The sequence below is a fragment of the Mesoplodon mirus genome (genome assembly GCF_964341445.2).
Source record: "Mesoplodon mirus genome assembly, chromosome: 2".
NCBI classification, from domain to species: domain Eukaryota; kingdom Metazoa; phylum Chordata; class Mammalia; order Artiodactyla; family Ziphiidae; genus Mesoplodon; species Mesoplodon mirus.
In genome coordinates, this window is record NC_138977.1 from 11,491,512 (window position 1) to 11,518,674 (window position 27,163).

At 36.9% G+C, this 27,163-nt stretch overlaps 1 protein-coding gene across 2 annotated transcripts in view; it reads left to right on the forward strand.

Moving 5' to 3' along the window:
* Positions 1–27,163, forward strand: part of INPP4B (inositol polyphosphate-4-phosphatase type II B) — an 880,599-nt gene that overhangs the window by 263,058 nt on the left and 590,378 nt on the right. For both annotated transcript variants that reach the window (XM_082610957.1, XM_082610958.1), the window contains exon 2: positions 15,027–15,089. The gene's annotated coding sequence lies outside the window, so the exon portion shown is untranslated. The remainder of the gene's footprint in view (positions 1–15,026; positions 15,090–27,163) is intronic.

Genomic DNA, 27,163 nt, shown 5'->3' on the forward strand with positions numbered 1-27,163 from the left:
TTTTCTCTGACTGCTTTATCTTTTGTTTTCAGCAATTTGAGTATGATGTACTTTGGTGTAATTGTCTTTATCATTTTGGAGGTTTCCTCAAATTCTTGACTCTGTAAGTTAATTTTTTTTCCCCATCAGATTGAGCTTACTTTTAGCCACTATTTCATTAAATATCTATATGTCCTATTTTCTGCCTGAGACTTCTAGTGTACATATGTTTGATTATTTGATATTGCACTGTAGGTCTCTGGAATTCTGTTCATTTTTCTTCAAACACTTTTTCTCCATTTTCCTCAGGTTGCATAATTTCTATAGATTTCTCTTCACTGACTCTTCTATCATCTCCAACTTGCTGTTAATCCCATCCAGTAGTTTTTTAAAAATTTATTTATTCATTTCTTTTTTGGCTGCAGTGGGTCTTCATTGCTGCACATGTGCTTTCTCTAGTTCTGGCGAGTGGGGGTTACTCCTCATTGTAATGCACGGGGTTCTCATTTCAGTGGCTTCTTTTGTTGCGGAGCACGGGCTCTAGGCATGCAGGCTTCAGTAATTGTGGTGTGTGGTCTCTGTAGTTGTGGCTCACAGCCTCTAGAGTGCAGGCTCAGTAGTTGTGGTGCATGGGCTTAGTTGCTCTGTGGCATGTGGGGTCTTGCTGGACCAGTTTTTGAACCTGTGTCCCCTGCATTGACAGGCAGATTCTTAACCACTGCACCATCAGGGAAGTCCCCATCCAGTAATTTTTAAAGTTCATTTATTATTCTCTTTAGTTCTAGAGTTTCTATTTGGCTTTTAAAATAGCTTTCATTTCTCATCTGCGACTATCTGTTCTCTCATTAAGGTCATGTTTTCCTTTAATTCTCTGAACACATTTTTCTTTGGTTCATTGAATATCTATTTATTAGCTGCTTTAAAGTCATTATCTACTATATGCAAGAATTGTGTCATCTCTGGGTTAGTTTATTTTGATATATTTTCTCTACTATATGTCATATTTTTCTCTTTTTTTGTACATCTAGCAATTAATGTATACTGACATTATTAAAACGTTACAATATTAGGAGGTGTTAATGAGCTACCTCCACTCTGGTTGGCATGGATGCCAATATCCATTATCACTGCTTGACCTCTTCACATCTCTGTTTCATTCTCAACCAGTAGAAGTGAGTCCCTAAAAAGTCTCACGTATTTTTGTCCTGCACTTGTATAGCTAAGTCCTTGCCTGAGAACTTACAGGGAATACTACTCAGACATCTGAGACCTCTCTTCTACACAGCTTCTTCCTTTCTGACTCCTTGCCTTGCATATTCCATCTACTTCTGCTTCCTTGAACTCTAATTATTGCCTTCTAAGTGCAGTAGGGTCATGTGCTTTGCTTGGATCTCAGCTTGCTTTACTGAGGTTGGAAAATTGTTCCTAAGGAGAGTGTTGGGGAAATGATGGAGCTTTCCCTTAACTAATAAAGTGCAGTTTTGTGCTGTATGTATAATGCCCAGAAAGATTTACCTTATATATTTTGCCCAATTTTATGGCTGTTTATAGTGAGTGGACTAATCCAGGGATGGTTACACTATTGTTGCCAGAAATAGAAGTTTCTCAAGCTTCCTTTCTGATTGAGGTTTTTCTATTCTTTTATTCCCTCTTTGCTAGTTGGAAGTTAATATATTTGATTTCTGTTTTTTAGAGATTGACCATAAAATCTTTGCTTGCACACTTAAAGTCTAAATTTAATTCTATTGTCGACTCCTCTGCAGTGCAATATATTAAAACTTAAATTCAATTACCTCTCTTCTTTTTTTGTAAAATAATTAGTTCAACATTTTTTTGTTATTCACTGAATTAAGCATTATGATTAATATTATTTTAAATACAGTCACTGTTCATTAAGTTTACCCACATATTCACTAATTACTTTTTTCTTTTTTTCTAGTTCCTTTTGTGTCTCAGACTTCCCATCTATGATTATTTTCTTTCTACCCCAAATCCTTTCTTTAAAAATTTTTTGGTATGGATCCGTTGGCAGTAAACTCTGTTTTGATACATCTGAATATTTATTTCACTTCTGCCTCAAATTATAGTTTTGGAATAGAAGTCTTAACTGACAGCTATTTTTTTTTTTGAGTATCAGAATGTATTATTTTCTAGTCTTCTGGCATCCATTGTTGTTTCGAGAATCTGCTGTTGATCTATTTATCACTTGCTTGCTGGTAATTGTACTTCCTAGAGTCAGTTGGGGATTCTTGATTTTGCTTTTTGAAATAAGAAAAAGAAAATTAGGAAAGCCGTACAAGACAGGAAAAGCAGCTAGCCAAAGAAGTGGATTTAGTGGAAGATCAGCCTGATTCCACATGAAGCTCTGCATCCTAAGGGTACCAGAGAAATGTCCCACATTTGGGTCTTTGGTATCCCTTGATTAGTCATTCTTTGGCAGTGGCCTGTCCCCAGAAGGAGTATGGAAACTGAGATATTTCTAGTAAGCTGAAGACAATTATCAAAAAAGGGTAGGTGTGAGTCCACTGGCTGATATGGCCAGTGAACCAACAGAGACTACTAAAGTAGTCAATCTTTTATTTCTGGCTGTTTTTAAGTCCTATTTGTCTTTGATGGTATTCAGCAGTTTCACTATTGTCTACAGGTATGAATTTCTTTTTATTTATCCTGCTTGGAAAACATTGTTTCCTGGATACCAAGTTTCAATTCTGAAAAACCTTTAGCCAGTTGTCTTTCTGGGTATTGCCTGTTCCAGGTTGCAAAATTTAAGAAGAGTAAATGCCTCCTTAAATTTTTTACCCTAGCCGCCTCACTTGCCTCACCCTAGGTCTGGCCCTGGCTTCTCTTCCATTCTCTCTTATTTTCCTTTCAGGGAGTCTGATTGGTCCCATATTCTCTCCTTCATCTTATGTATGCTTCATCACCTTTCCTTTCTTTGTTGTATTTTATATTTATTCAAGTGTATCTTTCAGTTTATTAACTCTCTCTAAAGTTGTACCCAATTTTCTATTCAAAGCATCTATTGAGATTGTAATTTTATTTATTTTTTCCTGAAGTTTTCTTTTGTCTTTTAAAATTCCAATTGATTTTTTTTTCTTTTTTTTTTTTGCGGTACGTGGGCCTCTCACTGTTGTGGCCTCACCCGTTGCGGAGCACAGGCTCCGGACGCGCAGGCTCAGCGGCCATGACTCACGGGCCCAGCTGCTCCGCGGCATGTGGGATCTTCCCATACCGGGGCATGAACCCGTGTCCCCTGCATCGGCAGGCAGACTCTCAACCACTGCGCCACCAGGGAAGCCCTCCAATCGGTTTTTATACTCTGTTTTTCCTTTCTCATGTTTTTGTTCCCTGTTTTATATATTTAGTAGTATATTCATTCTATGTTATATATGTGACAATTACAAAGTCTGAAGTCCTTGGCAGTCTAATTCTGCTGTTTGATGCTTCTTTGGACTCTCCTTTATGAAGGCCCATTTTCTTGTTGGTTATGTTACTTTGGAGCTCATTTTTGGCTTTTTAAAAATTCTGGGAATCCTAAGAGGTCTGAAATGAGGTTATATTACTTTGGAGGGGATTTAATTTGCTTCTTTAAGTTAATTTCTCTGCTTGAAGTTTGTCAGGATTTGTAATCAGTGTAATCCAAGCCCAAAAGCCATAGGGGAAGAACTATGAGTTATGCATTTTTAGAAGAATGATTTTCTTCTCTACTCCAAGCTAAGGATGTCACAGATCATTTTCCCCTTGTCACTTTCCCTTAGTAGAAGGCATTTAAAAATTTTCATACCCTTTTGAGCTTTCTGATATTCTTAATTCCAACTCCCCCATCATTTTCTTTCTTTCTTTTTTTAAAAAATATTTATTTATTTATTTATTTTTGCCTGCATTGGATCTTTGTTGCTGCGTGGGGGCCTTCTCCAGTTGCGGTGAGTGGGGACTACTCTTTGTTGTGGTGCTTGGGCTTCTCATTGCAGTGGCTTCTCTTGTTGTGGAGCACGGGCTCTAGGTGCACGGGCTTCAGTAGTTGTGGCTCCCAGGCTCTAGAGCACAGGCTCAGAAGATCCCACATGCCCTAGTTTCTTTGTGGCATGTGGGATCTTCCCGGACCAGGATCCAACCTGTGTCTCCTGCATTGGCAGGCAGATTCTTAACAACTGCACCACCAGGGAAGTCCCTCCCAGATCATTTTCAAACCTAAAGTCTTGTCCACTATTTCCTGTCAGACTATTAAAATCCAAGGCTTCAAGATCCTACTATTAGTGAAACACTAGCAGGGTACTCATGATTTTTGCATGTGGATGCTACTATTGTTTCAGATCTGTCTTCATTTTGGCACTGTAAGGTCATTCTTATTTCATTATGAGCTGAACAATGCATTTAAAATATGTTTGTTTTATTCTAGTAAGCATTCTAGATGTTTTGAAGCAGGGGCCTTTTAAAAATTACTAGTGTCTGTGTTACCAGAAGCAGAAATCTCCTGATGGAGCACGATACAGTTTTTATTTTTGTCCCCCTTTTTTCTGTAATACTTTGGTAGTGGAATATGGAGACATTTAACTGTAATTTCTTTTTTATAGATTACTTCTTTTTCTTGCATTTAGATATTGTTTGGGTTTTCTGTGCACGGATACTTTCAGCATCATAAAATTGTCTTTTGCTGCATTAGTTTTGTTGTTTATATACTCCACCAAATTTGTTGACTCCTAGAACAAAGGTGAAAATAAGAGTTAATTTAATTAAAAAAAATTTTAATGGGTTAGTTAATTTCCAAGTTTTTAGACAAAGTTTTATACTTGCTTTAAGGTATTTAGGCACAGAACCCACCTATAAATAAAATATGGCTATCTGACTAATCAAATTATCTTTCATTATCCTATGGGGGTAGATAATGTCAAATAGAAAGACTGTAAAGAGGTGCAAAACTTCTCTCCTTGGGCCAAGTCAGTATGAAAGTGGGCAAAGTGTTCTTCAGGTCTTTCCTAAATTGTTATTTTAAAGATTAAGAGTAATGATATATATTAAAAACTTATCATAGTAATTAACTTGAGAAAGAGGCCAATAAAATGTACTCATAGCATTTTTCAAATATAAGGTGTTAGTTCAGTGATATTATGAATATTTTTTTAAAAAATTTTCTTTCATCACTTTTAATCCAATGGATTAATAATAGCTTATTTAAGCCTCCTGCATTGATATTAAAATTTATTTTTGATGTCTTCTGGATTCCTAATTTCCCTCTTTCACTCTCTTTTTGTTAGTGGTACTTTTATTTCATTTTTACTGGTGGTGGTGTGTACTAGTATGTCCTGATTGGCAATTGTTTTGACATTTAAACCCAATTTACTTCAGTGTACATTTCTGAAAGATAAGGATATTTATCTTATGTAACCAATTTATGGTTATCACAGCTGACACAATTAAAATTATTTCCTTTTTACTATCTAAGAAGCAGGTCATACTCATTATTTTCCTATTGGCAGAATTTTAAAGAATGATCTTCCTTGATGCTATATAGTCAAGCAAATTAACCTTCTTGCCTCAGCTAGCTCATATGTTGGAAATCCGTTCAAGAACCTACAGCAAGAGATAAGGTGGTAAAGAAATTTGATAATTTTTTTCACGATATGGGTACTGGTGCTTCATTAAAATAGTAAAAAGGCACTTACTAGCCCATAATTTTATATTACAAAATTTGTCTTATTTTAAGGTTTATGTTTTTTGCATTAATTTACTGTTTTGAAACTTATTTTGATGGTTTTCCATATGGATATTTCTCTTTGGGGGTTTTATTAATTATTACTTTTGATTTTGGTTGTGTTGATGGTGGTTGTTTCAGCCAGAAGCAGAATCCTGTATTGCTACTAAGATATTTTTCTGGAACCTTTTCAGGACAACTTGTATACAAAAACAGGAAACCCTAGGGCAATTTATAAGTGAATACATGAAAACTAAGGAAATCTGAGAAGAATTCACAAAGGAACTGAGATCAACATTGTGCTATAATATAGCATAAAATCTCCCAGGATTTAGAGAAAACAGTAGCTACTCTGCTATTGATCGTTTAATTTAGGAGCTCTCTTAGACACTTACAAGGCTATACACCAGAGCTAAAGCATGTCAGCTCTGCCTGTCTGTTTCCAGTTGATGGCATTTGTAGTCACTTGGGGGTGGATACAGCACGTTGCAAACAAATAGCTTTACAGACAGCCCTAGAAAGGAAGCTTCTATTTTACGTCCTCAAGAGTTAATTCAGTAAAATTCACTAACACTGCAAGCAGTAAAGCTGATAGAGACAGTGAAGCCCTCAATAATAATTTTAACAGACCAAAACACATAGTGGTTAAATTGATAAGAATACCTTTCACAAAACCTACAGAAATAAATTAGCTGAAGCAAGGATTAAGAAAACCTTTAGTTTAGAGGAATATATTATCTAAAGCAAGTTTCTTAAACTTTAATATTCCTAGAGATCACTTGTTGGTCTACCGTTGGTCTAGGGTGGTGCCTGGAATTCTGTATTTCTAACAAGCTCTGAGGACATGGTGAGGCTGCTTGTTTATGAACCACCCTTTGAGAATAAAGGGCCTGGAGTCTGAGCATTTGACTTTGGCAATAGCATGAGATAAAAGCTGAGAAAAATATACATTAAAATGTATAAAAATCAATTCAGAGACAAGTACTGAATGTATATGTGTGTTTAAATGTAAGTGGCATGATATATGTAAATTGCTTTAAAATCTTAGGAGATAGTACCCCCTCTAAATTCAAAGTATAGTGTGTTTGCAATTCTAATGAATACATGAAAAATATAAAAAATAGCAAAGATATACATAGAATAGAAAATTTTTATACAACGTACATTTAGAGTACAATGGGAAGCTTTGCAGTAAGAAATAATATTAATATATTTAAATAATAAGACCACAGGACAGAATATGTACCATAGTAATGGGAACTCACATGGAAATAGCAGAGGTAGAGTATCAGTGGAAGAGTTAAGGGAATGGGATTGGTGATAGCTACCTGCCTTCAGATCCTCCTGCCTTTGCTCACTAGCTCTGTGGCTCAGGTAACTTCCAGTAATCAACCCGTCCTTCACTTTCCTCATCTATAAAATGGGATAATAGCGTACACAGCAGTTAAGATTGTTATGAGTATTAAATGTATAAGATAGCAACTCAGAACAATGTCTGGTTTATATTTGACAGCACTAAATGTTTATTTTTTATTATCACAATAATAATAATAAGGTACTTCTAATTCAGACCTAGAATTTTAAAAATAGTGTTCAAAAAGTAGAAGTTTTCTTGGGTCCATTTTCTTGCTAAATTACCTGTGGGAAAATATTTTCATTATTTATTTGAATAAACAATAGAAAGTGAAAAATTTAAGATTAAGTAAATAAAATTATCCGTGAAATTAGACTGTATCATTTAGAGAAGACTGTTTTCATCAACTGAGAAAAGGTCTAAATATTAAAAAACAAAAGGATAGATTTTAATTATTCCCAGTATTCAGTTTTTTGTATGTTTTAAACATGGAATGTGGCTTTTTTGTTGCTATTTTATTTCTGCCTTTCCTCTGGCAGGAAATGCCTGGGCCTGATTATTACCTTTGTGGTTTATCCATTATTGATGCTTAATCTAGGTATAATTATAATAAAGAGATGAAAACCTTTTTTGTATCTTATTGCTTGCAGAGATAAATAAGTGTTAATTGTATTTCTTATTTTATATGTATATTTTCTTTCCAAAGTTTAAATGCAGACACTTCTTAAAACCTACAGTTCTAAACCTCTGTTTTGTTTGTGTTTTTCTTCCCTGAAATAATTGTCTCATAAAATAATAAGCAAGGGGAAATTAGAAAGGTGTCCAGTTGGCAGCAATTTTAGTATTTGCAAAAGGAAATAATGTCAAAGGTCAGGTATAATATTTAAAATCTGTCTTTACGTATTTCCTGGCTAATGTAGCCCAAATTAAAAAAATTTCTCAAACCTATGTACTGTTAAATATGCAAATATGCTTTAAAATGGCATATACATACATTTTATGCTAGATTCCCTTTTATTAAACAAAATCAACAAGTTGTTCAATTTGGGAGGAACGTTATATGTTAAAAATATGAAAAATGGCTTGTGTTCCAGGGAAAACACTAATGTTCTGTCTCCAGCTGCTGTCCTGAGTCATTGAACTTGTAGATACTGAGGAAAAATATTTACAGATTGAAATATGCTCTTTTATTTCTTCCCAATCATCTTTAAAATCAGGGATCATCTTAAAATTTATTTGTGCCTTTTTTTCAAGTGGTTCAGACAGATGGATGGAGATTCCAATGCCACTTAAAAAAACTTATTGAAGTATAACATGCATATGAAAAAGTGGGCAAACCTTAAGTGTACAACTTGATAAATTTTTGCACAGTGAACACAGCTGAAGATCCAAAAGGCAGGTCAAGAAAGAGACTAATATCAGTACCTCAAAAGCTCCCCTTATGTCCTCTTCCCAGTCACTATATAACCCACAAGAGGTTCCTCCCACATTTTATATAAATGCTGTCATGTTGTATGTACTTCTTTGCATATGACTTCTTACCCTAAACGTTGTTTGTGATATTCATCCATGTTGTTCATGTAACTGTGGTTTGTTCATTCTCATTAGTGTATAGCATTCCATTGTATGAATAGATCTTAATTTGTTCACCTGTTCTATTGTTAATGGAGATTTGGGCTGTTTCCAGTTTTTTCCTACTGTAAAGTGTCCTACTTTGAACATTCTTGTACATAATTTTTGGCAACCATAGTATGCCTTTAGAGTGGTTATAAACCCAGCAGTGGAATTTGCCCAGTCATAAGGTATTGTATATGTCCACCTTTAGTAGGTACTACCAAACTGTTTTCTAAAATTACTCCAGTTTCTACTCTCTGCCCACATCAAGGGGATCATTGTTCCATATTCTTGTCCACTCTTGATATTTTCTGTCCTTTTAATTTTAGTCACATTTTTCTGTGTGTAGCGGTATCTCATTGTGATTTTTAATTTGCATTTACAAAGGACTTGAGTTGAGGAAATTTTAATATGTTTATTGAAAATTTGAATGTCCTCTTTTGTGAAATTTCTGTTTATGTCTTTTGTCCACTTTTCTATTGAGTTGTCTGCCTTGTTCTTATTGATTTATAGGAGTTTATTTAAATATCGTGAATATGAGTCATTATCTGATATATATATTTCAAAGTTTCTTCTTGCACTCTGTGGCTTACCATTTAATTGTCTACTTGGCATCATTTGATGAGCATTAGTGTTTTTTTTTTTTAAACCTGTTTTCTGGGTGAGAATGAAACTTTATTTTTCTCCTAGTTTTACTGAGATATAATTGACACACAGCACTGTATAAGTTTAAGGTGTACAGCCTAATGATCTGGCTTACATACATTATGAAATGATGACCACAGTAAGTTTAGTGAACATCCATCATCTCACATAGATACAAAATTTAAAAAAAATATTTTTTCCTTGTAATGAGAACTCTTAGGTTTTACTCTCTTAACAACTCTCACACATAACATACAGCAGTGTTAATTATATCTATCATGTGCATTACATTCTAGTATCTATTTATCGCATACTTGGACGTTTGTACCTTTTGACCAGCTACATCCAATCCCCCCTCCCATGCTCCACCTCTGGTAACCACAAATCTGATCTATTTTTCTATGAGTTTGCTTCTTTGTTTTTGAAGTATAGTTGACCTGCAGCACTAAGTTAGTTTCTGTTACATAACATAGTGATTCGATATTTCTGTACAAAAGTTCTTAATTTAAATGTAGTCAAACTTACTGTGTTTTCCATTTATGGTTACCACTTCTGTTCTCTTTAAGAAATCATTGTGTACCCCAAAGGGAAAGACACTCTCTTCTAAAAGCTTTATTGTTTTATCATCCACATTTGGATATACAACCTTCTGAAACATATGTTTGTATGTGTACGAGTTAAGATTCACTTTTTTTTTTTTTTTTTTTTTTTTTGCTGTACGCGGGCCTCTCACTGTTGTGGCCTCTCCCGTTGCAGAGCACAGGCTCCGGACGCACAGGCTCAGCGGCCATGGCTCACGGGCCCAGCCGCTCCGCGGCATATGGGATCCTCCCAGACCAGGGCACGAACCCGTATCCCCTGCATCGGCAGGCGGACTCTCAACCACTGCGCCACCAGGGAGGCCCAAGATTCACTTTTTATCACAAATGGATGTATAATTCAGTCGGTATGATTTAGTGGAGAGGTTGTCCTCTTCCCACTGCTCGACATTGTCATACTTGCCGTAATTTACTTGTATAATTAGTTGTCATAATTCCTGTAGGTTTGTTTCTGGGCTCTCTTTCATTCCATATATCTGTTTGTCTGCTTTTGTACCAATTACACACTTGTTAATATCACACTTGTTGATATCTGGTAATTGAAGACCTCCAGTTTTTTTTTTTTTTTTTTTTTTTGCGGTACGCGGGCCTCTCACTGTCGCAGCCTCTCCCGTTGCGGAGCACAGGCTCCGGATGCGGAGGTTCAGCGGCTGTGGCTCACGGGCCCAGCCGCTCTGTGGCACGTGGAATCTTCCCAGACCGGGGCACAAACTCGTGTCCCCTGCATCGGCAGGCGGACTCTCAACCACTGCGCCACCAGGGAAGCCCACCTCCAGTTTTATTTTTCTTTAATATCACTTTGACTTATCTTGGCCCTTTGCATTCCTGTATAAATTTTAGCTTGTAAAATTAAAACAAACAAAAAAACCTACTGTGATTTTGATTGTGAGTACACTGAATACATGACAATATGTGCATGGGTTTATCTCTGGGCTTTCTATCCTGTTCCATTGATCTATATTTCTGTTTCTGTGCCAGTACCATATTGTCTTGATTACTGTAGCTTTGTAGTATAGACTGAAGTCAGGGAGCCTGATTCCTCCAGCTCCTTTTTTCTTTCTGAAGATTGCTTTGGCTATTCAGGGTCTTTTGTGTTTCCATACAAATTGTGAAATTTTTTGTTCTGGTTCTGTGAACAATGCCATTGGTAGTTTGATAGGGATTGCAGTGAATCTGTAGATTGCTTTGGGTAGTAGAATCATTTTCACAATGTTGATTCTTCCAATCCAAGAACATGGTATATCTCTCCATCTATTTGTATCATCTTTAATTTCTTTCATCAGTATCTTATAATTTTCTGCATACAGGTCTTTTGTCTCCTTAGGTAGGTTTATTCCTAGATATTTTATTCTTTTTGTTGCAATGGTAAATGGGAGCGTTTTCTTAATTTCACTTCCAGATTTTTCATCATTAATGTATAGGAATGCAAGACATTTCTGTGCATTATTTGTATCCTGCTACTTTACCAAATTCATTGATTAGCTCTAGTAGTTTTCTGGTAGCATCTTTAGGATTCTCTATGTATAGTATCATGTCATCTGCAAACAGTGACAGCTTTAATTCTTCTCTTCCAATTTGGATTCCTTTTATTTCTTTTTCTTCTCTGATTGCTGTGGCTAAAACTTCCAAAACTATGTTAAATAATAGTGGTGAGAGTGGGCAACCTTGTCTTCTTCCTGATCTCAGTGGAAATTGTTTCAATTTTTCACCATTGAGGACAATGTTGGCTGTGGGTTTGTGATATATGGCCTTTATTATGTTGAGGAAAGTTTCCTCTGTGCCTACTTTCTGGTGAGTTTTCCTCATAAATGGGTGTTGAATTTTGCTGAAGGCTTTCTCTGCATCTATTGAGATGATCATATGGTTTTTATCCTTCAATTTGTTAATATGGTGTATCATGTTGATTGATTTGCATACATTGAAGAATCCTTGCATTCCTGGGATAAACCCCACTTGATCATAGTGTATGATCCTTTTAATGTGCTGTTGGATTCTGTTTGCTAGTAGTTTGTTGAGGATCTTTCCATCTATGTTCATCAGTGATACTGGCCTTTAATTTTTTTTCTTTGTGACATCTTTGTCTGGTTTTGGTATCAGAGTGATGGTGGCCTCGTAGAATGAGTTTGGGGGTGTTCCTCTCTCTGCTATATTTTGGAAGAGTTTGAGAAGGATAGGTGTTAACTCTTCTGTAAATGTTTGATAGAATTCTCCTGTGAAGCCATCTGGTCCTGGGCTTTTGTTTGCTGGAAGATTTTTAATCACAGTTTCAATTTCAGTGCTTGTGATTGGTCTGTTTATATTTTCTATTTCTTCCTGATTCAGTCTTGGAAGGTTGTGTATTTCTAAGAATTTGTCCGTTTCTTCCAGGTTGTCCATTTTATTGGCATAGAGTTGCTTGTAGTAATCTCTCATGATCCTTTGTATTTCTGCAGTGTCAGTTGTTACTTCTCCTTTTTCTTTTCTAATTCTATTGATTTGAGTCTTCTCCCTTTTTTTCTTGGTAAGTCTGGCTAATGGTTTATCAATTTTATTTATCTTCTCAAAGAAACAGCTTTTAGTTTGATTGATCTTTGCTATTGTTGCCTTCATTTCTTTTTCATTTATTTGTGATCTGATATTTATGATTTCTTTCCTTCTGCTAACTTTGGGGTTTTTTGTTCTTCTTTCTCTAATTGCTTTAGGTGTAAGTTTAGGTTGTTTATTTGAGATGTTTCCTGTTTCTTAAGGTGGGATTGTATTCCTATGCACTTCCCTCTTAGAACTGCTTTTGCTGCCTGCCATAGGTTTTGGGCCATTTTGTTTTCATTGTCATTTGTTTCTAGGTATTTTTTGATTTCCTCTTTGATTTCTTCAGTGATCTCTTGGTTATTAAGTAGTGTATTGTTTAGCCTCCATGTGTTTGTATTTCTTACAGAGTTTTTCCTGTAATTGATATCTAGTCTCATAGCATTGTGGTCAGAAAAGATACTTGATACGTTTTCAATTTTCTTAAATTTACCAAGGCTTGATTTGTGACCCGAGACATGAGCTATCCTGGAGAATGTTCCATGGGCACTTGAGAAAAATGTGTATGCTGTTGTTTTTGGGTGGAATGTCCTATAAATATCAATTAAGTCCATCTTGTTTAATGTATCATTTAAAACTTGTGTTTTCTTATTTAGTTTCATTTTGGATGATCTCTCCATTGATGAAAGTGGGGTGTTAAAGTCCCCTACTATGATTGTGTTACTGTCAATTTCCTCTTTTATAGCTGTTAACATTTGCCTTATGTATTGAGGTGCTCCTATGTTGGGTGCATAAATATTTACAATTGTTATATCTTCTTGGATCGATCCCTTGATCATTATGTAGTGTACTTCTTTGTCTCTTGTAATAGTCTTTGTTTTAAAGCCTATTTTGTCTGATATGAGAATTGCTACTCCAGCTTTCTTTTGATTTCCATTTGCATGGAATATCTTTTTCCATCCCCTCACTTTCAGTCTGTATGTGTCCCTAGGTCTGAAGTGGGTCTCTTGTAGACAGCATATATACGGGTCTTGTTGTATGTTGTTTAATGATGTTTTTTTCATGAATTACTTACAATCCTTTCTTCCACTAACCTGTTTTTCTTGAGTCCTTTCTATTTATAGTGGTTTCTCTAAAGTCTGTGCTATACCCTTCCTTGCAATCGGAGCTCAGTAGATGTTTTCTGAATTGGATTGAGTATTTACAAGAGTAGACAGGGATCAGTTGCTTTAAGTGGATCTTGAAGTGTCCCAATTTCTTGGAGGACATCTTTAAATTAAAATCCCCAGCAAAGTCAAAAGAAGCTACTGCAGTGGAGTGACAGGTTACTCATTCTCCTGAAATGCTGTTTAATCTTTTTCCCTTATCTGCCCAAAGACCTAAAGCAACTCTTTATTTCCTTTGCCATCACAGAGTGTGACTAATAAATCTGCAAATTAAGTAACATCCAGTATGGAAGGATTTTACTCATTCCACCAGGTGGCTCGTCAGGGCAGTGATTTTCAAAGGGGTTGCAAGATTTTTTTTTTTTAAAGGAGAACAATGATAATAATAGTAATAGTGATGTTCATAATTATATTGGCTAACATTCATTAATTCTGTGTCCTTTCTGTGTATTTATCTCACCTACTTATCCTGTCAGTTCTATGAAGTAGAAAGAATTAGCATTCTGATATTACAGATGAGAAAGCAGTGTTTACAGAGTTTAATTTCCTTGCCTGAGTTCACACAGCCAGTAAGATGTTTTGGTGATTGCAGTTCTATGACTATTCTTATAATGACTGTTACAGTCAAATAATCAACGTTGCTTTTAACTGTTAACATTTCTTCAATCAAATAACTTTCTTAAGGAGTGAATTTAAAATTCTTACCTATCTATGTGATAGTCCTTCCTGGAGAGCTGTGGCTTAGACTTGAATTTCTTATCCTGCAATCTAAACATTCTGATCATGATGCAATAAAATCTTTTATTGGACACTCCTCAAGATGGTTATATGCTAAGGGAAGGAATAAGATATATTTTCATAACTTTTGGCTCCTATAATGTACTTTTCTCCTCAGTGCAGCATAGAAAAGCTCTAAAATTGCAGCTCCTAAGGAGGGTAATCTTCAATTATTTACCAAGTCAATCCACAATATCTCATTTTATCATTTTTGTGGAAAGACAGAATAGAAAAACACCCAAACTTGCACGAACATTTTAAAAGCCGTACTCACTGGGAGAGGGAGGAAACTGAGTTAGATAATTGCAGATTTCATTTCAGTCTGTTGCATTCCAAGTAAATGTTCTGTCCCAACGTGGATTACATCTTATCTTCTGAAATGATTGAAGCTAATTCTTTTCCTTGCTTGAGTGCTAATCTTGTTCCCATGTGAGTAAAGAGAGAGAAGCAAAGAAATCAGGGTTGAGGATCTGTGGCAGTCACCCTTGTTTTCAGCTGCAGGGGAGAGGGGACCTTTGGGGAAGTTATTTGTCATTTAAAGCAAGTGGTTCCCAAGGCAGCTGCTGAATGGAGCTGAATATTTTGTTAAATGATTTTCTTCTCTGACCTTTATTACTAATAAATCTTTTTAAAGAAGCATTTAAAGGGTGAAAAGAAAGGTTGTTTTTATTAATCTCTTTTCTTTTTACCCACAGAACCCAAGGAAATGGTGTCACCTGGCAAGAGATCTGCTATCCTTTATGAAAAATCAGACCAAGGTAATGCTTATTTTAATATATATATTAGTCTGTTTAACTCTGATACATTCCACTGGTTGGTTTTTCTTGATTACTGGTTTTAACTATTGAATAATCCATCAAAAAAGTAAATCATTATCTGAAAAGTAACAGGAATGATTTTTGATGACTTATTCAGGAAATGACCAGTAAATTTTAAAATATATATTAGCTTGAAGCACTGTGGTTAATGATTAATTTTCTGACACTACTGTTGCATTTATGTTAATGTGTGGATAGGATCTTGACTAGAAGATTGTACTCTCTTTGTTTGGAAATAGGTCCAATTAGTGTATTACATTTACAAATGGTAGACAATAAGAGAATCAGATTCTTTTAATTAAAATTTTCCTCTTATTTAAACATCAGTCAGATGGCTTTACATATTATTTTTTAATAGACAAAAAAGTTCAGTACAAATTCCTAGAAAAACTTCATCGAGTTTGACGAAGACACTCTTACACAAAACATGTATTTTCTTTGGAAAGATTGAATTATATCATACAGTTGTTGAATAGCATGCCTGATTATACTCAATGATTGCATATTTAGTTGCTAAATTTTCCAATTGCTATGTGATTTGTTTATATATGTTAGCCTAAGAATATGAACAGTCATGCAAATATTCTAATGACATATACGTGTAAGCAAAGTGGAGCATAGGTGAAGATATAAAATGTGTGTATGATTTATGAATAAAGGTGATGTCTCAAAAGAGTTTTTAATAGAAAAGTTTCTGAAAAGTTAGAATTGTGGTGGGAACTAAACCCATCTATCAATACTATCTGCTTATATAGCTATGAAGATATGATGTCGCTTTGTATATATCAACACACATACTGGATTTGTTGAAATGTGTACTAGGTCACATACTAATTGGAACTAACTGGGTTCTATTTTTGACAAATTGTCGAATTCCTATAAAACAAGTGAGTGCTGAAACAAAGGAAGCATTTGAATTTAATGGACATCAGCAGAAAACTGGTTTATGAACTTTAATTTGCAGTGACGCAAAAAATAAATTGTTAGGTTGAATTACAAACTGGGGTGTTTCTACTTATTTTTGGCTTTTAGTTAATGCTTCAAGGGAGGCGTAAACCCCTTAAGGAAGTAGCTTCTCTCCTGTAATGGTGATTTTCAACTGTAGGCACACTATACTAAAATGTTAAGTCAAACTATAAGGTATTTTTAAATGGTTAATGAAATCCATGGAGGGTTTCCTTTAGCTTAGAACTATTAACTGTGACTCCCTAAAGAGAGGCATTATAATGAGAACTAATACCTAGACAGTATGTGGAAGGGGTTGAAGCTGAGTGCTGTGATACAAGCATAGGGAAATGTATGGTAGAAAAATGCTGGCTGAGGTGGAATCAGTAGAAGATGACACAGTAAAGACAGAGAAGGAAACACACTGAGTGAGATGGAGCTAATGAAAAGGGTCAAGGATCCATGCCCTTTAGAATGAAAATAAGGATGAAGAGAGGAAGCACAGACTACCCAGGATGCATTCATATGAAATTTTTCTTTTTTCAGAGGTATGTATATTACTAATACATTCAATTTTATTAGGCTTTGATTTCATCTATTTAAGATAGAGATAAACTTACTTCTAACTGAATGTAGCAAAGAAAGAGTTGGGGTGTAGGAGGGAAATTCCCATTAATGTGGCAGAATATCCAGCATCATGTACCTGGAGTAACAAAGTTTGCTTCTCCCCGATGTGCCAATAAAGAACCAGTTCTGTATATTGGCAGTCCAAGCGCTTTGGTCTGATAACACTCCCAGAGAGATTATACTCTAGGATGCTGGCTTTTGTGTGGAGGTTGGGAGTGGGGTGTGAATGAGTAACTGGGGTGGGAGAAATGGTGTTCATGTCATCACCTCTTTAGGTTGGTCCTTTGGACTCACTGAAATAGGGGTGTTTGCAACTTTATAAAATATTCCTGTTAATAAGGCAAAGAGTGCTAATGTTCTGATGCTCTGTCTCTATTATCCTAAATGGGATATATGCATTTAAATTTCAGTGTTTAAATAGTAGAAGTTCAAGGCATATTAGTTAAGGTGCTATTTTTGGACAAATGGGACCATTCAGCCTTTCTCGGTTGCACATGATGACTAACAGACTCATTTTGTGTACTATTAACTCTGGCAATGGGGCTTGGAGAGCAATCTTTTGGGTTAACAGGTACTTTTGTGTGTGCAGATGCCTGAAAGTTCTACATTTGACTTTTTCAAAAAGGGTCTAAAATAAGTTTTCATGTAGTGTTTTGTTATGTAAAGTTATTGATGTCTGTTGGTCACAATATTCTTAATTTTGTCACCCCAAAATAGAGGCAACTTTACCTAGTTGGGTTAAAATATCCTTCTCTGTACCTAGTAAGATTATGCACAAAAATAGAGACCATTATTCTGTTCTATTGGTTTATATGTCCTGGAAATAAGTTGAATTTCAATTAAGAAAATTTCATGTTTGTAATTTATTTGTATTATGTAGGAAAATTAAGTATTATTCTCATGTATATTTAACTTCTCTGTAGGAAAGTGAAATGGGATATTAAAGGTTCAGCAGTTTTTTGATGTACTCTAAATACATTTTTGAGAATTGAAAATAAACTGTCATAAGGCTAGTATACAGTGTTCTTTATGGTCTAGGGCACTAAGAAATAAGGTATAAATATATTGTTTAGAGATTGGCTTCATTGTGGTTTATTATTATTGGCTGTAGAATATTTTGTAGATGTCGCACACGTTGAAAAATTTTTTAAAAGATAAAATTCTTCTGATATTTTAAGAGCTTATTACAAATTATATTTTATATTATTTTTTATAAACTACTGTAAAGTAACAATGGAAAGTAAAGCATCAGATTTTCAGGTTGATTAATAAGTTAATGACCATGAATTACAATGAGAGTTACAAATACCTCTACACATGTGATGAAAGGGGTGATGTAATTGTCACGATGCTTGGACTAATTCACATAGGATAGACACATGCTTTACAGAAATAGAACTATAACATCAGGCATATATGCTCCCAAAGAGAATTTAAACTGAAAGTCAGAGAACAAATCATTGAGCACTTTCATTGAGAAGTGATTAAAAAGTAATTCTTAAAGAGGACTTTATATGAGGAAGAGTTATTATGATCATTTTTATGAATTTGCCTTTTTTGTTTTTTTATGATTTTCATCATTTGCCAAAGTTCTTGGTACTCTTTACTCTTCTTAGTATTAGATTCTGTGGGATACTCCATCTTTTTAAAACTTTAAAGAAAACTCCCAAGAATAGTCTTAATGGAATAGTCATATAGAAGCCATAGCATTGTCTAGAATTGTGTCCTGCTAATGTTTAAGTTCTTGCATCGACTCCCCACATGTTTCTTACCGTATTGGTTTCTCTGTTACTACACTGTATACCCTAAACATTCTTGTCTTTCCTTATGCTGATAACTCCACTTGGAATGCCCAGTCTTCTTTTTCCTTATTCCAAAGCCTACATAGCCTTAAAACTGTTCTTTAGGGGGCTTTCTGAGCTCCTCATCATGCTACAACTATTTATTTTCCTTAACCCATATTTAGTCCTTAAGGTAACCTAGATATACTATCTGTCACACTGTCACTGATTTGCGTATATTGCTCTGTAGTAGCTCTCTTGTGTGTGTGTTTAAATATGTATGTATATGTACATACAGAACTTTATTATGTGTAAAGATACACACACAGACATGGGACTTTTTTCCTTCAGTGAGACTGTAAGGAAGATCCTTCTGTCGTCTACTTTTACTCCCACTTGTGAGTGAAATAGACTTTGAATGAATGAGGTCTTTGCATCTCTCAGATTTCCACTGAAGGAATATTTAAAAGGCTAGAAGATTCCTTTGTACTATGAGAATTATAATTTAGCAATGGTTTGTATTAATTAGGACTAACTTGAGAACCTTCTCTCTCGTTATCATATCTTTTCAATGTGAATAAAATCTGAATTCAAATATAATAATTTATAAGGCAAATAATTTTCAACTCTTGAGATACACTCCCGGACTTCTCTGGTGGCGCAGTGGTTGGGAGTCCGCCTGCCAATGCAGGGGACACGGTTCGATCCCTGGTCTGGGAGGATCCCACATGTCACGGAGCAGCTAGGCCCATTCGCCACAGCTGCTGTGCCTGCGCTCTGGAGCCCGCGTGCCGAGACTGCTGAGGCCCGTGTGCCTGGAGCTTGTGCTCCGCAACAAGAGAAGCCACCGCAATGAGAAGCCCGCGCATCGCATCGAAGAATAGCCCCCGCTCACCGCAACTAGAGAAAGCCCGCGCCCAGCAACGAAGACCCAATGCAGCCAAAAAAAATAATAATAATTAAAATATATATATATATACTCCCTTCACCAAAGGGACACTGCCTAATTCGATCACCCATTGGTTTTGTACCACTTTGCACATGTGATGGGACGAAAATCTAACCTGAGCTACTCCACAGAGACACTTTTGCCTAAGAGTAAAACACTACCTATTTCATATCTTACATTAGAATCAATAGGGGAAAAAAGTTATATTGTAATTTGCCACCTCATTCATCAATTCAATGTTTACCTACTATACTCACAAGTGCTTTAAGGGGGGTGGGGTATGTGTAGAACTTGAGTCTTTCACTTGTTTTACACACACACATATGCACCCCTTATACAGACATACATACAGATATATAGAGGCTACAGAATAAATCTTTTTTTTTTTTTTTTTTTTTTGCGGTACGCGGGTTTCTCACTGTTGTGGCCTCTCCCGTTGCGGAGCACAGGCTCCGGACGCGCAGGCTCAGTGGCCATGGCTCACGGGCCCAGCCGCTCCGTGGCATGTGGGATGCTCCCGGACTGGGGCCCAAACCTGCATCCCCTGCATTGGCAGGCGGACTCTCAACCACTGCGCCATCAGGGAAGCCCCCAGAATAAATCTTTTTACTTGCTTGTAGAAGTTATCTCTATGCTCCTTACCATTTTTCACATCAATATCAATTTCATCATTCATGTGGATAGTTGGAAACGTTAAAGCAGTCCCTGAGAGCTATTTTTAAGTTTTCAATAATTATTGAATCTCACGCATAGGGATTTCATGGCCATTTTGAATGTGCAGGTATGTTTGTGGACATGCAGTCTGAAATAACATATGCTCAGCTCTGCAGTCAAATCTCTTTAGGCTGGCACCCTAAAAGTACCTAAATGCTAATAGGTGTGGAAATTGGAGACAGACTATGGTTATTTGGGAAGCTGAGATAAAATTAGGACTGGTAGGGTCGGGACAGGGCTTTTGTGAATTGGGGCTTCCAGGGAACTGGCAATTCCCAGTAAAAGACACAGGACTGTGAGGGTAAACGGTTCCTTTAAGGCTTTAGCAGATGTGTTGGTTTTCCTTTCTTCAGTTTTGCAGTAGAAGCCTTATGTTGTAAGGGGAAGCACGTCACTGGAGGCAGAGTGGTGTGAGCAGAGGCAAATACTTTGTAACATGGGCTGTCCACTAGACTTTGCAGGCGCATACGTATGCATGTCTGTCCCTTTCTCTCTCTAGATTTATGTTTTTAATGCGTATAATGTTTAAAAAATTATGCCACTAGATGTCAGCAGCAGCCTCCTAGGGTTCCTGTGGCCTTAATTAGTAACAAAATTGGTACTTCATTAGAACATCTTACCTGAGGATAGTAAGTACCTGTTTTGCAGGTTAAAAAAATATTTTTTTGAGATATGAGGAGGAAGACTACAAGCATCATAAAATATTTAAATATTTTTTCAACTTGTTTTTGTTCACATGTGACAGGTTACTTTTACTTCCAGTATTCTCTCTACCAATGAGATGACATGAAGTATATGTGTGAGGCTGAGGAATTGCTCAGAAATTGGACCTGATGCCAAAGCTTGAAATTTCTGTTTTAATGCTTTATGATTCATTTATGCTGCGATGGCACGAATATTTGTGCTTTGGGCTTGTTTCATTCTGTTTCTGTAGAAGCATTTTTGGAGCTACAGCCTATCAGAAGATGGTGTGGTATTAATTTTTCAGCATCCACATCTGTGCACTGTTTCCTTAGTAATGTCTAAACTTTCCTGGATCTGTGCTCTCTTGTCACAAGATACTCAGAACATTTTGGTAGATGCCAAAGAGTATTATGGGTGTTTGCTCACCAGTTGACAAAACAATCTAGAAATACGAAAAGAATGTGATTTTTCATGAAATATAGTACATGTAATTGTCGAGTCCTTAAAATGGCAGGTAAAAGCATAGCAAATGCTATTTTTTTCCAGAAATTAATAAAAAATCCTAGTATTGGTCAATGTTCAATAGATACTAGTAATGTTATTTTAAATAATGCAGTTAATATTTGGTCAAATCTGACCCACATTACCAGGAAGATTCAGACTAATCTGCTGGATTTTAGTTATCAGTTGAAACTCAGTCTTAGGTGATTAGTTATGAGTTGACTAAGCACCAAGCAGATTTTTAAATGGTTATGAAAAAGGTATGAATAAAGGTTCCCATTTGGAACAACTCTTCTGGAAAAATTCTGCTTTCAATGCATTTAAAAAAATACCTTAGCAAAAGTTGGAAAAGAGAATTGTGGAAACATTTCCTTTCCTGAAACCAGTTTTACCAAGGAATATACTAATTGTAGATGTTACACCCTTATCACTTTAAAGATTTTCAAAAAATTGTTTTAGTTGGTTCGGGGAGGGGGCTAAGGAAATAATTCCTTTCGCATTGAACTTGTTATATTTGAGAATTATTGGTTTACAAGATTATCAGCAAGTTTCTTAATTTCTGCCTTTCTGTTTTAGAACTGCTAGTGAAAAAGACTTACCAAGATTTTCCCCAAGACTGTGGTTGTTATTCTTTGATTATATTTGTAGGTGATGAGGCAAACATTTGAAATCATGCTGCCATTACTTGACCCATGTAATTTCCTCAGATGGAGCAGGTGCAGTGAGTAAGTGCCATTAATACATGGAAGGTACATTGTTAGTCAGATGTTCAGTTAAGGCACTCTCAGCATTGAACCTGGTGCGGAAGCACACAGCTTGCTCGAGCTATTGCAGTCCCTCCTGTGCTTCCAGGACTTAACCCTCCAGAAGGGGGTCAGGACTGGGAGGGGACCAGGGCATCTGTCTTCAGTCTGTCCATCTCTTCATCATTTGCAGATAGTTCAATGACACAGATGTATGTGAAGTCTTTTGAGTGAGAGATGCTGCCAGTTTCAAAGTGTTTTAGCTCCACATCAAGAAACTAACTCCCACTTCCATATGCACCAGTGCCTTCTCTTCAACCTGTTCTTTTGCCTGCGTGTTGACACGGATTAAGTTCAAGCAGACAGAGGGTCAGGTTCCCTTTTGGTGGTTCCAGAAGTCCAAACAACTCAGCCTGACGTTCAAAGACCACTTCTCCGCTGCTTCATCTCAAATCCTCCCAACCTCATTTCCACCCAATTCCTCACCCAGGTGTGGCTTTGTAGCCCGTACAACCTGGTTGAGTCCCACGCCTGTGTAGGATTGACTTATTTCTACCTTGTTTACTTTGCATTTGCTGTTACTTTTTTCTCCCCTCCCCAACTTTGTATTCTTCATTTCAGAAAGCAGAGTGTGGTAGGGACACTTCTCAGGAGTCAGATGGTCTGCATTCAAATTCCAGATTGCTGATTTATTAGCTTATTGCTGCCTGACCTAATGCAGGCTATTTAACCCAGGGGATCTCATATTGGTTTACTGTACAAAACTGTTAAAGAAAAATGTGTAAATAATTGAGTTAATGTTCATATTAACTTAGCATATTAATATTAACTTGTAATAGTTACTGGCACATAGTAAGTGCTTAATATATGTTAGCTACTATTAATTCCATCAAGTCAGTATCAAAATTCACTTCCATAAAATTTAGCCTCAACTCTTAGACTTCTTCATACAGTGATTATTAATCTCATCGGTGTGTATTTGCAGCTCTACCTGCCCACCCACCAATACTTTTATATTTGACTATCTATACAACTGGGTGTATCATTTTCCTCTTCAATAAAGTAGGATAGGGCTTCCCTGGTGGTGCAATGGTTGAGAGTCCGCCTGCCGATGCAGGGGACATGGGTTTGTGCCCCGGTCCGGGAAGATCCCACATGCCGCGGAGCGGCTGGGCCCGTGAGCCATGGCCGCTGAGCCTACGCATCCGGAGCCTGTGCTCCGCAACGGGAGAGGCCACAGCAGTGAGAGGCACGCGAACCGCAAATAAATAAATAAATAAATAAATAAAGTAGGATAATAATACTTGCCATAGCCATACCTAGCGTATGAAGACAAAACTGGAGGACAGGAGTAATAACAGGATTGGTGAGAATTATCACTCATCCTGCTTTTGTTATGTGTAAGGAACTGAATTAGGAGATTTCTTTCCCTTGTGTGATCACATAACACCATACATGTGTTTGGTGGATGATGGCCAGAGAGGCAATGAATTCACATTTTTTGAGGATGAGGAGATGGCAGAACATCCAAATACAACAGTCAAACAGAAACGGAAATGTGGAGTTGAGTTCAAAAGAGAAGTTACAGCGTGAGTTTGGAAACTTATGGAATTTGCCTGAAGCTGTTTAAGTGGGTGAATGACTTATCTGAGAGAGAGAGAGGGTAGACAGAGAAGAGTAGCCGTGAAGCAAACCCCAGCTCCCCACACACACACCATATGCACACAGTGGTCAGGGAGTTGAACCTCAGTCATGTGCTTCTCCAGTTTTTGTAAAGGTAAGGTGTATAATAATGTTTTCTTGGAAGCAATGCATGTATTCTTTTAAAGTCTGCAGCTGAAAATAGCATCAGACATAAAACTATTATCTCTGAAAATACTAGGGCAGATAAAATTACTCTTGTCCCAACTTTTGATGCAATATAAATATCATTAACGACAGTTAATCATGTAATAAAAATGTTACTGTCCATTTTTTCCTGGGAGAAGTTTGATATTTGATCTAATTGGTGATATGTTAGCTGTGCATAGGTCAGATATTAGATGTTTGTACAGGACGTGTGAAGGGCTTTGGAGATCATGTACTTTCACTACACTGGCAATAAATATCGTATTTTCCATTATTAGAATATGCTTAGCTTTTGATACTTTTCTTACTAATTTATTAAAATTGCAAAAAATTTGATAGATCAGTATTCTGTATTAGCTCTCACGACACTTGTGGTAGACATCTCATTTTCTTCAGGAAGCTAGGAAACACATTCTCTGTGGTGCTGTCATGGATAATAATAATAGCAAATATTTATTGACTGCTTATTTGATGCCAGGCACTGTTCTAGACACGGTACAAAGCATTAGGGCCTACTGTTTTCTCTGTTTCAGTTTTGTCATTAATACTGTGGAACAAACACCCAATGAGCAAAACTCATTGGCACAAGTCTGCAGATTATATGGGTGGTTTATATGGGTGGTCTTAGTGGGTTTGCTCATGTCTCTGCAGTCAGCTGTGGGTTTGTCTTGCTGATCTTGGCTGAATTCTCTCATGTGTCTGTGATTTTGGCTGGGACAACTAAGCTGATTTGGCTTTGCTCTGTGGAATCTCTGTTCCCCCAACAGTTAAACTGAGCTCGTCGTCATGATGGTGTCAGAGTTCGGAGAGAAAAAGAGCAGAAATGCTAAAGAGTCAGAACTAGCACAGGGCCGTTTTGACCACATTCTGTTGGCCAAGCAAATCTCAAGTCTAGCTTGGAATAAAGGGATGGGAAAATAGACTCTGCCATTGGATGGTAGGAGCTACAAAATCACACTGCAGTTGGTTGGGTACAGAAGAGTGGAGACTTAGGGTCATTTTTACAGTCAATCTACCAGAATCTTTATTCTACACGTGAGAAAACTGAAATGCATTGAAGTTAAATAACTTATTGCTAGGGTGGACTGGGGACCTTCACCTGACCTATTATGGAACGTTATTTCCCAGGACCCAGTGATTGGACAGGGGGGTGGGTTTGTGACCTGAACAAAATTAATCACTGTTCTTCCATGAACTTGTTATATAAGAGAAAGAGTCTTCCTTTAGGAGCAAAAATTATCAGGCTATTGACTTAGAGTTGCCAGTAATCTTTTGTTCAGCCAGTTGGAGAGGATAATGGGACAGTTGGACGTGGGGAAAGAGAGAGAGACCGACAGACAGACAGACACAAGAAAGAGACAAGGAACATAGAATGAATGAACAAGTAGGAGAAAGTTGCAATTATATCATTTGAGCCACTGGATCCAGCCATACTTGAAACTTTAAGCTTACTGGTTTCTTAAAACAATAAATTTCTATTTTATTATTAGTTTGGGTTGACTAAGGTTTCTATCATTGGAAGCCTAAACTATGTTATCTAACAGTGATGGATTATTTTGCAAAAATGGCTACAGCAATATTTCTAATCCACGTGCTCCTCCCGAACTTCCTTGGCACTCCACACCAAGAAGTGAAGACTATTTTCCCTTCCTTTGAACCTGAGTGGATTCATGTCTGTTCTAATGAGCAGAGCAGTACTGCCAAAGTGATGCTATGGGACTTTCAAAGTGAGGTCATAAAGAGTTTACAGAATACTCCTGACTTTCTTTCTTTCTAGACACTTTCCCTTGGAGCCCAGTCACCATGTTGTGAGACATGCCTCATGGAATAGCCATTTGTAAGGTGTTTTGGCTGATAACCTAACAGCCAAAGGCCAGCATCATCCAAGTAAACAAGTCCAGATGACCCCAGCTCCCAGCCTTGGGACAATTCAGGTGATGATGAGTGGAACAGAGATGCACTCTTCCCTCCATGAGTCCTGCCCAAGTTGTTGCAGATTCATGAGCAAAACAAATGTCATAGATTTAAGTGACTAAATTTTGGGGTAATTTGTTATGCAGCCATAGTCAACTGCAACACTATCATTACATTCTTACCCTGTAGCTCCTCCTCAGGACTCCCTTTACTTACTAAAACATATGTCAGACCCTGCTCCCACCCAGTGACTGCCATTCTGCTTTGACCCGTGCCTTTACTTAAACTTACTTCAATTTGCCAAGTAGTTGTGGACATTTTTTTTCAACGCTTGTTCCCCACTCCTCCCCTGACCCCCATTGGCTTTGTGATGTAGCTTTTCAGGGATGGAAATGGTTGGGGAACATGGGTTGGGATATGCATATTGCTCTATGGCCCTATTAAAAGGCTGGGAATCCTGACTTGATGAATTCACACTTCCATTTTCTAGCCCTATGCTGTTAAATATGGTGGCCACGAGGCATATGCACTTATTTATATTTGAATTCATTAAAATTAAATAAAATTGGCAATTCAGTTCTTTAAGGACACTAGCTACATTTCAAGTGCTCAGTATTTATATGTAACTACTGGCCATCATACTGAACAGTGCAAAGTTGTAGAACATTTTCACCATCTTACTATGTTCTTTTGAATGGTGCTGCTCTAATTTGCCACATGTGGTCCAAGGCTAGCTCCTTTAAACACTGGCATGCAATGACAAAAATATTTTGACCCAGAGCAGAACTCTAAAGGATGTGGTCTCTATCTCCTAGGTATGAGCTCCAGGAGAGGACAGAGATGAGAATCTCTGCTCTAGTTAATAGGGTTATGTTTCATTTACAGTCACATGAAAAGGCTGTCTTTTGTAGCCTTTCCTGCATTCTTTTCTAGGCCCTGGACATGTGGATAATGGTTTATTTTCTTGGCTACATTAGTTCCCTTTCTTTAGTCCTGCCTGACTTTCAGAAAAATTCAATTCACAGAAGTTATCCCAGTTACCAGTGCTATCCCTCTGAAAATACTTGGGGGCCCCATTCTCCCAGCAGAGAGTCCTCATGAGCACACTGGGCTTCTGTTGACTTGAAAGTGAACTCTGGCTATGGAGTGGATATTACTCCCTTAGAAAAGAAAAAGAATAACTTCCAGGAGAAAGGGCCTTTCTTCTCCCTAGGTGTAAATTTTCTTGAAAGCTTGTTTATTGACTTTCCTGGTAACAACTGAGCTTACAAGCTATAAAAGAAAAAAAAATGAGGGCAGGGAAATAAT